At 37.6% G+C, this 12,698-nt stretch overlaps 1 long non-coding RNA gene across 1 annotated transcript; it reads right to left on the bottom strand.

Moving 5' to 3' along the window:
• Positions 1 to 5,893: 5,893 nt before the first annotated feature.
• On the bottom strand, positions 5,894 to 12,357 carry LOC130086522 (uncharacterized). The gene is made up of 3 exons (XR_008807217.1): positions 12,320 to 12,357; positions 8,290 to 8,329; positions 5,894 to 5,962 (listed from the first exon to the last, which is right to left on the bottom strand). It is a non-coding gene; the product is annotated as an uncharacterized LOC130086522 (long non-coding RNA).
• Positions 12,358 to 12,698: the final 341 nt, after the last annotated feature.

Here is a 12,698-nt window from a genome sequence, read left to right as displayed (position 1 = left end):
TACATTAAAATTCATAATTTAGAAATAAAAGGCATTTTTCCAAGCATTTTAGCCTCTGATTTGAACGCTCTGTTTGAAGGGCGTGTCTGTGTCAGACTTCAGTGTAAACGCCCACTGCTGTGATTGGCTGTGAGTCTTCAGTGTAAACGCCCACTGCTGTGATTGGCTGTGAGTCTTCAGTGTAAACGCCCACTGCTGTGATTGGCTGTGAGACTTCAGTGTAAACGCCCACTGCTGTGATTGGCTGTGAGACTCCAGTGTAAACGCCCACTGCTGTGATTGGCTGCTGTGAGACTTCAGTGTAAACGCCCACTGCTGTGATTGGCTGCTGTGAGACTTCAGTGTAAACGCCCACTGCTGTGATTGGCTGTGAGACTTCAGTGTAAGCGCCCACTGCTGTGATTGGCTGTGAGACTTCAGTGTAAACGCCCACTGCTGTGATTGGCAGTGAGACTTCAGTGTAAGCGCCCACTGCTGTGATTGGCTGTGAGACTTCAGTGTAAGCGCCCACTGCTGTGATTGGCTGTGAGACTTCAGCGTAAACGCCCACTGCTGTGATTGGCTGCTGTGAGACTTCAGTGTAAACGCCCACTGCTGTGATTGGCTGCTGTGAGACTTCAGTGTAAACGCCCACTGCTGTGATTGGCTGTGAGACTTCAGTGTAAGCGCCCACTGCTGTGATTGGCTGTGAGTCTTCAGTGTAAACGCCCACTGCTGTGATTGGCTGCTGTGAGACTTCAGTGTAAACGCCCACTGCTGTGATTGGCAGTGAGACTTCAGTGTAAGCGCCCACTGCTGTGATTGGCTGTGAGACTTCAGTGTAAGCGCCCACTGCTGTGATTGGCTGTGAGACTTCAGCGTAAACGCCCACTGCTGTGATTGGCTGCTGTGAGACTTCAGTGTAAACGCCCACTGCTGTGATTGGCTGTGAGACTTCAGTGTAAGCGCCCACTGCTGTGATTGGCTGTGAGACTTCAGTGTAAGCGCCCACTGCTGTGATTGGCTGCTGTGAGACTTCAGTGTAAACGCCCACTGCTGTGATTGGCTGCTGTGAGACTTCAGTGTAAACGCCCACTGCTGTGATTGGCTGACATGTTTGCATATGAAATAGCTAACATTACATGTGGAAATCTCTCGAAAACTTTTACGTTTTTACTATTACAGCTATCGAGAATAACAAATTGTAAAAGTATTGATTAAAGCATTATATTTAGATCTATTCCATCACATGAAAGGTTGCAGTGATGAGCATTGATGACAGACAGTCTGTTGATCGCGTGAATGAAGTGATCTCATCATTGCAACGCAGTTTCTGCACTCTCACGAATGCTTTCACCAAATAACAATGCAAACATGATGTAAATACAAGAAGAGCTTCGTTGTGCAGTGTAACAGCATCATTGATTTCATAACGAGTTTTGGCAAATGTTCAGATTAAACTCGCGCTGTGTGATTGACAGCTTGTGCGATTGGAAAAGGAGCGTTCTTTGATCGCTTTCTGTATATAATTTAATCACAGTTTAAATAAGATTATTTTCATCGTTTATCGTTGATCGTTTAGTCACTGGCTTGATTTACTGATTCATAAACAGTATTCATACTTTGCAGTCACGTGACTACCATGGATACCTGGCGGGCAACAAACGGGTATTTTCAACGTAGAGTCCTGTAGTTCCAGGACTTTCTAGTAGCTATCAGGTCTGTTAGCGAGCTAGCTGCATAACTATGGACTAGGATTAACTCCAAGGCAGCTAAATTGTGTTAAGCAGACAAGGATTTTTGAGATAATCGAGCAGTAATAATTCCTCCGTAAATAATCTAGCTCTACTGTTGGGTCATCTCTGGTTCTCATTGAAAACCATAGATATCACAAACCTCAAAACAACCTATCACACACTTTTGTTGTTGTTAGCAAAATACGACAGCTGTTACCGTGCGTTTACACCGCCGCCGGCGAGAGCGTCAAAGTGCCCAGAAGTCATTCAAATGAATTTTGCCGCTCTCGCCGGCGGCGGGTTAGCCTACAGTTAGCCTCATAACACAAACAGCTGACTCGCCGAACCAGCTGGTGGCGTTGATTGACGAAACTACAGGGTAACTTAAAGACACAATTAATTACATGATCATACACCCATTGTATTCAAACAAATGTTGAAATTACCTTTGATGGAGTGATGGAATGATCACTGCACAGACGTGCATACTGTGAAGGTTGCATATCTCATCTGGTTAGTGCAACCAATCGCACAACAACTATCTGGCATGTCGTTTACACCTCGAAACACCAACTTTTGTATAAAAACTGGCGACATCCTGGCAAGATCCTTGACTAGTTTACTGGGTTTCGTTGCTGGAGAACGACGCTCTTGCCCGCCAGCCAGTACTTGTGACGTCACGTGCAAAGTATGAATTGAACGATTTTTTTGAGAAAGATTATCTGTCTGAACTTAAATAATTACACATCAGAAATCACTGATCACAGATCAGGCATTAGAATAAACATGATTACTTACATGTTTGTGGCGTTGCTGGCAGATCCATATCGTGAAAGTCTGTTTGCAAAGCCTGAAGAAAGAAGCAAAGAAATTGCGACTGATTATCAAATAATCCACAGTGAAATGCACCGAACGCACAGCAGTGACTTTCACATTGTTGGAAAAAACAAACACTTTCCTAGCATTAGGATCATTTGGAAGGTAATGGTATTGATCCTGTGTCGATCTTTACTCGTTCTCATGTCAGTATTCACTGCCGCTCCAAAGACGCGTGTAAGCGTTGGTATATTCTTTCACTGCACTATTACGTCATAATTCCTCACTTTTCAGATCCTGTCGTTCTCTGGCCTCGGTTTCAATAAAAGCAGTTTTTTGAATAACAAGGACGTTTTTAGTTTTGAAACTTACAGGGTATTTTTTATAGTATTACGACCTCCTATCTTACTGTCAAAAGATCATAGGAAAATTTGAATTCTCAGTTCATGACCCCTTTAACTGGAAGTGACGTGAAGCCAAGTTCACTGTCCCATACACAGAATTTGTGCTCTGCTGCATTTTACCCATCAAAACACACACACACACACACACACACACACACACACACACCTTGAACACACACCTGGAGCAGTGGGCAGATGTTGCTTATTGAAGGTGAAAGAGAAGGTAAAGGTCATTCAATCATTCACTCCTCCAACCACCTACAAATAATGCCAGACTGAGACTCGAATCCACATTATAGGCCACAACTGCCCCATTATTAGTTGTTGTTGATTGTAACACATAAAATTAGCTTTTACTGCTTCTTCCAAAGACATTATTTAGACATTCACTGCTTTTGTATTTTAGGTAGTTGCTTAAAAAACTACCATAATTTTTTTTTTTTATAATACCAACATTTCCCATGATTAAATATAAATCCTTGGTGGCCAGGTGCTGCACTTTTACGTATTTTACCCATCCAGCAACAGCATATTGATGATATACGTCTGTAGGCCTACTCTTGAAAGCCTTCAAGCGATCCCCGCTGTATGGGGAGTAGAGATGCGCGGATGGGCTATTATTTCATCCGCAACCGCATCACAAAACTCATCATCCGTCCGCCATCCATCCGCACCAACGTTTTTGACCAATTTTCAAAACCGCACCCGCCCGCCATCCGCTGATACAAGGCGCTGCTGATGACACCCGCGAGACTAGAAACCGCCCGCCAACCGCCCGAATTTAATTCAAATATTTTTTTTCGTCACGTCATCCGCCCGATCCGCGGTTTATCCGCGGAGTCCGCGGCTATAACCGCAAACCGCGCATCTCTAATGGGGAGGGGTTATGCACAGTATAAATATATATATCACGGAAGGCAAATTGGGGCAAGTCTGGGGCAGATAATAAAGCACAAAAGAAAACTGGCGCTAACAAATAAGGATCGGAGCCTAAAATTAAAATTGTATCCATGTATCTCTGTCTTTCTCTCTCATTCAAATGGGCAGTTGGGCGGCGCCGGGCGAGATCGGTCGTCAACGGCGTTCTATTTCAACGCATTCTCATCCTTTGGCGTCATATAGGTGACGCCATATGACATTTCGTCGAAATCTTACGCACGTGGCATCCTTTAGCGTCAATATAACACGCACTGTTATGGGTAGGTTTAGGTCTGGGGTCGGGTACGGTTATGACGCCTTGGGTTCTGCGTCTCATATTGATGCTAAACGATGCCATGTGCGTAAGATTTCGACGAAATGTCCAAAGCGTCACATGTATGACGCCAAAGGATGAGAACGGGCTGTCTATTTCTAGTGACTTAGGTGGCATCTATGAATAGCATTCTAAACTTTGTCGTAATTGTTTCAGTTTGAGAGTCTGATATAGTGGAAAAGTCTAATGCAAGTCAATTATTAAAGAATGAATAAAAAGGACAAAAAGCATTATCAGTAAATTAACCTTTACACCAAAGAGTAACAAGACTGAATCTATTGTAGATATTTCTTGGTTGATTTCAAACATCCTCCTTTACTGTTTACTTTTTAAATATCACACAACTTGGGCAAATATGTTGTTGAGATCAGATGTACATTTATTTAGAGTGCACACATGCTTCATTTTGTAAGAGATACTTTGGTCTTAACATCTACATCAGCTGGAAAACCATGATTATTACTTTATTTTTACTTTACATTACAATACGGTAACATACACACAAAAAAAGGCAATGACAATGGATGCAAATAGAATTTCACAAGACACAAAGAGAATCCAAACTCCAGTGAAAGTTGTTCATTTACAAAGACTGTTCATCCAGTTCATCCAAGGTCAGACAGAACCAGAAAACAAGGAGAATAGTTTGATTGAACATACAGAGCTCATGAAAAAAAAGTGAATACATTAAAAATAAAATGTTTGAAATACTATGGAAACTTCAGTATTTAATCACATATTTACATTTTCCTCCCTATCTTCTGCAAATTAAAATCTTTGTATGAAACACTAAAACCATAGATCCACAGTGGAAAATCTCAGAATATATAAGCATATGCTATAATTCACGACACCCTGACCACACACTTTCTTATACACTTTTAAAGATTTCATTTTAAAGAGTGTCAATAAATTGATAATACCAAGTTCAAGCATAATTTCAACAGATCTGTAACTCTCTGTTAATATCGTCTTTGGCACTTTTAATTTCATCCAGAGTCTCCTGCAATTGAGCGGCCGTTTCTTTCATCTGATGAACAAACTTCAAAGTTTCTGATTGAATGTTTTCTGCTTTTCTGCTGTTTTCTGGTTTATTTATTTCAGAGAGCTCTATTGAATCACAATAAATACTGTAAGCATCAAGAACAAGAAACAGAGTTGAGATTACGCCAGTTACTCTCCCAACCATCTTAAGTGTACTGGCAGCTTTTGCGGCTGTTTTCCCAATGCTAGCGGTTCGCAGTACAGCTAAAAGTTTAGTAATGCTCGAAACGGTTTTCAATGATCTCACACTTGTCATTATTGCCTTATTTTGCACAGAAAACTCTTGCTCTTCCTTCTGAAGCTCTTTTACGGTTTTAGAAATTGTATTCAGATTATCAATCATTGGCTGGATTGTGTTCTGGAAATCCTTGATGATCTTCTCAATATCTTCACGTAGATTGCCCTGCTGGATCATGTTAATGATGTTCGCTGTTGCTCCTGTTATTCCTCCAGCGACTCCGACTGCAACACCAACAGCAGAAACTGCTAAAGAAATACCAAATGTGAAGAATGATAAACCCAGACCCACTAGAGCCACGGTTCCTCCAGCCACTCCCATTGATGATCCCACTAAACTGCCCTCCGTATTGGCTTTGTGCACGGCTTCAAGCTTTCCAGTGATGCGTTTCAGTTCCTGTATTTTACTCTGCAGCTTTAAATGGTTTTTGTCATATTCAGAGTTCAGTTTCTTGATGCTTCCTTGCAGTTCATCATTAAGAGCTTCGAGTTTCCTGAAACATCAAAACTTACTTTTTAGAAGCAGACAGCACTGGACATTTGCTTAATATTATTTATATAAATATTCTATTGATCATTATGCAATTTATAATGGTCATATTTAACTTTTGCAATATACCAAACTTACAACAACACTAAGCTAAAAATGTGTAAGGGCTTTGGTTAATTCATTAGCTGTTAGAAGCTGTGCTATTCCTCATTGAATCATTGCACGAGCGCCCTCTACTGGTGGACCCGCGCAATTCACCCTTCTCAGGGAGTTTGATTGACAGGTGATCTGACCAATCATAATCCGTCATCCGCCAAACCCACGCAATTGGCTGGACTGGAATATATTTTTCTCATGCACCGTTATATAGGTCTACATGCTTGGGATGGTCGATAAAAATGAATGTAAAAAAAAATTACAAACAAAATAATATTGTTTAGTTTAACATTTAACCTCTTAACCGTCTCCAGAGCGTCGGCGCACTGAAGCGTTTTTTTTTTTATTTAGTTCAAATATACTATCAGATTTAATGTTATACCTTGACAAACTATACATCATTAAAAAGATATAAGACTCAAGATTCAGTATTTGACCACTATTGTATTCTGAGAAACTTATAGTGACAGTTATGTCTTAATTTGTGTCAGGAGTTATGAAATTAAAAAATGAGTCGTTACCTTTAATATGAATTATGAGCGTCAGCCGGTCTCATTCAGAAAAAAACTCCCGTGCGATCGTCATGACAGCGCTTGACAAAACAACGTCCCTCAGGGCTTTTAGCTCAAACATGTGCAGATTTGGAGAAATATTGATAGATTCTCATAGCTTTACATCAGACTTCTATAGACAGGAATAATATTTATTGAATTTATACCCAAATGCGTCGATGTAATCATTTTGAGCGCTGTATACTCTGTACTGTGTTATCAATTCATCCTGAAAGTGAGGGCGCTGTTTGCACAGAAGTCCATATATGGATCACATGAAGAAGAGCCATAATCATGTGACAATCAGGAAGTCCTGCCACAACAAAGCTATCCGAGATCGCTGTAAAGTGCAGATAAAGATGTTTTGAAGACAATAAACATGATTGCAATGATATTTGATTTACCTGTGTTCTTCGAGTCATGTCAGGTATTTTCATAATAATTGATTATATGTATAATGTAATGCTAATCGAGATAGACTTTCAAATTGTGCAGAATACAATAAAATAATATATTTTCTATCTGATTTTTTTATCTGAAGCCAAATCAGATTACAGAAAGTTATTTAAAACACTCGACTTGCGCTATAAAGTAAGTTTGGAGAACAAACATAGTTTTATTCTCATAAATTGTCGTGTATTGATGGTGTGCTAAGCTAACATGCTAGCTAGTACTGAGCACCTGCTACCTTACTTCGGTGTAATTTTTATGATTTTTTTCTAAATAAGAATGCTTACTGAAATGTTTCGTTTTTCAAAAAGGGCATTTGATACAGTTTCACTGTGAAGTGAGAACTTTTATAAAATAAATGAGGGATTGAAACAGTGTGAATTGCTAGTCGTTAGTGATTATAATGCAGACAAAAGAAAAGCATATTTAGAGCAATAAACTGGCTGGAGAGGTGTGAATATGTGCAGGGGAGCCTGAGACTGAATGGGACTCGTTTTTGCATCACAAAACAATAGAGGCAATAGACTGAATAGATGCTTATAAGAAAACAATAAACACCAGTCTAATCAAAATAAAGTCATATGACATGATCTTGAAAAACATTGAACTAAATACAGAGTTTTAGACTTATCATCTTCAGATTTTAAATATAACATGGTTAGACATGTGGCTTTAGCTGCAGTGCATTTCTAGATTGCTACAATGCCAACTTCAATTTTATTTTCATGAAGATGTTTCATAAAAATAAATGTATAATAACTTTACAAAACTTTGAAGCTATTTATAACTATTTTTTTTCATTATGATAATAATTAATTCTACATTTACAATAAACTTCCAGGTGTCAGCTTTCAAATGAGATCTTACTTGTGCTTTTAGTACAAAGGGTTCATGAACTGTATCTGTTTAAGTTTGGGAATGCCATATCTGGGGATTTTTCAAAAATGGGCTTGAAGCTTAACAGGTTAATAAATGCATTTTCTTTCAACTAAAGTTAAAGGTACAACATTTGATTTGTATAATATTAACATTATTGACATTAACTAATCAACTAACTCAAATCCTGTAATAACTATTATTTTCAAGTAAGCTAGTTAACACATGAAACCTGGTAAATGTATTATTGATAATAATCCATTAATTGTAAAGTTAATAAAGATCAGGAAATACTCACTGCAATGACACCGATGTCTCGTCTGGCTGATTCATTTCACCTGTGAACATTAAGCATTTTAAGAGGTTATAATAATAATGAAAAACTAAAAATATACAGTGCTTTATTTTTTCACCATAATATATATATATATATATATATATATATATATATATATATATATATATATATATATATAAGGTTATATTCAGACAGGCATTTCACGTAAGTCATTTGTATAGCGCTTTTCAAAATAAAACTCCTGGATTTAAACCTGATTACAGAAAATGTCTTCAATAATTTAATGTCTAAGTTTCAGGAAATCTCATCAATGTTAGAAAAGGATTTTAAATGTAATTGTTCAAATCTGAAGTATGTCAATTGTGTGTCAATAAAATAATTCAATTACAGCCATCAGCCACCATCAATTATTTTTGTTCTTTTTTTCACAAAAAAAGTCTTATGAAATGTTTAGCATGTTTTTGGCCAGTGTCTTAAAAAATATTTTTGCTCACATATTATTGAAGCACAACAGGGCATCCGTCAAAACATCTCCTGAAAAAAGGTTTTCAAGCAGTACTTCATTCAATTAATATTTTTTCTTTCAATTCAGTTTACTATTATTTGTTTTATTTTTTAAGTTATATTTTATTCGTTCAAAACAGTGTTAAATATAAATATTTTTCATTAAGATCTTAAATAAGAAAAATTTGTTTCAACGAATGTACAATTTCAAGGTTACACACAGGCCCGCGCATGGGCATTAAACATAAATCTCGACCAGTGACAGTCAGTCACCAGATCGCTCTTCAAGTCGCTCCGTGGATCACCATTTTCTTTCACCAGGCCAGACTTTGAGAATCAAACAACCATCAGAATCATCGCAGAAAAACTCTGGTAAGTGAAACAAACAACCATTTAAATCTGCTGTATTTAGTAGCTGTTAATTTTATGCCAGACATGGCGCTGACTTTCTCTTGTAACGTTAGATAAGCATGTAGCCTACTACGATAGTTTGAAATGTTAACTTGGTGTGTTAGCTAGCTGAGTTTACACAATATGTCGACGTAAATCAATTCCTGACCGATTTCAAAAGGGAACATACGTTTAAAGAAAACCCGTGGACTTTTTTGATTTTAAAATGGTAATTAACGTGAACGTTTAAGCATTGAACGGAACGTTATCTCAGTCAGCCATAAGAATAACGTTAAAACCGTTAGAACGGTTAACCTGATCAACTAACTTAAGTGAATAAGCTAATGTTACATGTTAAGGGACTGGCTTAATGTATGGATAATTATGACTGACGAAATACAACATTTATTTATGTCTAATATTGCTCCATTGGCAAACTTTTTTTTATTGCTGCATTGGCGCCAATCGGGCGATGTCGGTTGGTTTTCAAAAATAAATAGTAATTTTTACTATCTTGATGCAGGATACTGACATCGCTACAAAGAGGGAGATTGCACTTAAATGTCTCATCCTTTACATGGGAGAAGCAGTGGAGGACCTCATCAAAGATTTCCTGGTAAGGCAAGATTACTTTAGAGATGAGAAAATGCTTGCTATATAAGGCTGTCCACTTCCAAATTAGACATCAGACTATGTTCAGATATATGTCTAAAAACAGTCTGAAGGCTAATTTCAAATAGAGAAATGTGCAAGCAAGGGCTACCTTAATAGTTTACAGTAGGGGTGTGCGATATCAAGATTTGATCGTGGCCGATTAAAATGTCTCCACGATCTACTTTTGAAGAAATATCGTAGTATCGTGCATTCTATCGGTTGCAGTTCTGGCGCCTCCATCTCAACATACTGTACAACACAACGTATATTCACATCAAATGTTAACGCAGTGGAACGGGACACTACAGTTCATAAAAGTTCATTATTTGCATGTGGTCTTATATTCAGGCCAATATGGTATTAGCTGGCCTGAATATAAGAATATACGATATAAGGCCGTCGGAATATTAATGGGGAAAACCCAAGCTGTATCGATTGCTTAATCATTTTTCTTTTTTCTCCTTCTTAAATTATTTTCCAGGTGTCAGAGGAAGAAGAGGCTGGACAAATTCTTCAGCAAGAAACGATGGCAGTCTTCATCATCAGAGATGCACAAGCTGTACCCACAAATATTGGCATCATTCTTGAGGGTCAAGAGGTTCTGAGCAACTTGCCGTCTGTTGCAAATGCTGTTGCAATTCTCCTGGGCCTTCTTTATGCGTGCAATCTGGAATATCCCAAGACATTGAAACTGACATTTGAATATATCCAGAAAGTCATCATGGAGCTGGACCCAAAAGGCATGTCCAACAAAGTTAAAAGGCTCTATGACCAGCTCTACAATAGAGCTTAATTCAGGGTTCCCACACATCCCAGTTTACACCCGTAAGTGATGTTATGTTTGAGATGTCATGTTTGAGTGACTGGCTATGGTTCGGCGTTCTAAAGAAATAGGTTCAGTATTTCAGTAGTAGAACCTGTCATGCCTTGAAGCAGCCCAGTTCAGATACAATTGCGATGAGACTAGTTGGAACCTGCAACTGCTTGCAGTTTATACCTATGAGATGAGATTCTGTACCTTCATTCAAATTTCTTCTGTGTTTTTTTTTACGGTTGGATATTATTTGTAGCATCATAAAATACAATGAGGACAGAGATAGTGAGATACTTACCACAGCTGCATTTCTGATAAAACTGAGTAATTGTTCCATTTCCCTAATTCACTGCATTGTTCTCGTTAAAGGAACACGCTACCGTTTTTTTTAAATGGGGGTTATTCACCGTCTCAGTGCGTGCATTGTCTTTGTCTGGCAGCACCACCGCTAACTTAGCTTAGCATAATGAATGGAATCCTTTGTTGCCGGATAGCATGTCGTGAGTAAAAGTGATTAAATAAAAACAACCTAATTCTTTCTCGTGGTCTGCGCATTCACAACGAGTACAAATAGCGATGCAGATTAAGACTAGGCGATTTCCTAGGCAGATATTGATTTGGGACTATATTGGGATATCACGAGATATCACACGACTGATACATCATTCAGGTGTTGTGTGATATCTCTGCACCCAAGTAGTGCTTCGCCCCAATATAGTCCCAAATCAATATCTGCCTAGGAAATCACCTAGTCTTAATCTGCATCGCTATTTGTACTCGTTGTGAATGAAGGAATTAGGAATTACTCGTTGCGAGAAGGAATTGTTTTTTTTTTTTTACACTTTTACTCACGACATGCTATCCAGCAACAAAGCATTCCATTCATTATGCTAAGCTAAGCTAGCGGCGGCGCTGCCAGACTAAGACAATGCATGCACTGAGACGGTGAATAACCCCCATTTCAAAAAACGGTGGTATTCCTTTATGGCTGTAGTTTTCAGGTCAATGTTTGCCAGCTCAGAAGTTAAACATCTGACACTTGGAGCACTGAAATTGTGGATGTTGAAGTTGTGTATAAGATAATAAATATCAATGCAATGAAAATGTATGTCTTTTTTTATTATATTTTGGATAAGATTAAATATTAAGTACAATGAATGTTCCTTAATGGGAAACATGTTTTATTAAATCCATATATTTTTGTTTGTTTAAAATAAATAATTTCTATTAACTTATTTTTAAAAATTAGAAATAATTGTTTAATTAAATCGATATATATTCGAGAAAACAAATAATTTCTAATACATATTTCTTAAATGAGAAGTTTTGTTTTGATTAAATCTATATATTTTTGCTTAGATCAAAAATATAATTTAAATTAATTGACTTAATTCAACAAGAAAAATATACTTTGTGCCAGGTTTAAAAAAATAGTTTTAATAGACAGAGAAAATATTGGTTAGGGCAAGTTATTTATTTTTCATTGGCTCAAGTTATAAAATATAGATGTGAACCATTACCCTAAATTTTTTTAATTGGATGAATGAAAAACTTTTTTCAGTGCAGGATCCCAATATTTGGGTTTTAAGTCACATATTTCAGCTTCAACAAATTTTGTTTTTGGAGTCCTCCATAATGTGTCTTGTAAATAATTAAAATCAAACTCACCTGAAATCTTTCAAATCTGCTGTGCAGAATATATGAATCTCACAGAAGATTCAAGAGTTTTCTGCCTGCAACAAAATCTAAAATAACAACAAAAGTGCAACAATGTAGTGTTTAAACAATCAAAATGTATGATCATCCATCAATTGGAGACACAAACTGACTGTAAATAGAGACGTATGAATATTCCTGGAGCGAGTGAAGATAAATCTCTGACTGAAATGCGGCTCTATTTATGTCCTCCCAGCTTCATTTCAATATGAGTATATAGGGAACATGGCACTTTCACATCTCTAAAATGCTTTAACATTATCATTTTCATCTTTGCGGTTTGGACAGTTTAATTTCTCTTTCACTCTGTGTAATGTTTTCCTGGAAACAG

Source organism: Rhinichthys klamathensis, unplaced genomic scaffold (assembly GCF_029890125.1).
Source record: "Rhinichthys klamathensis goyatoka isolate OS25496 unplaced genomic scaffold, OSU_Roscu_1.1 h1tg000096l_1, whole genome shotgun sequence".
NCBI lineage: Eukaryota > Metazoa > Chordata > Actinopteri > Cypriniformes > Leuciscidae > Rhinichthys > Rhinichthys klamathensis.
The sequence above is the reverse complement of the archived record's forward strand: the minus strand, read 5'-3'. Positions and strand labels throughout refer to the sequence as shown.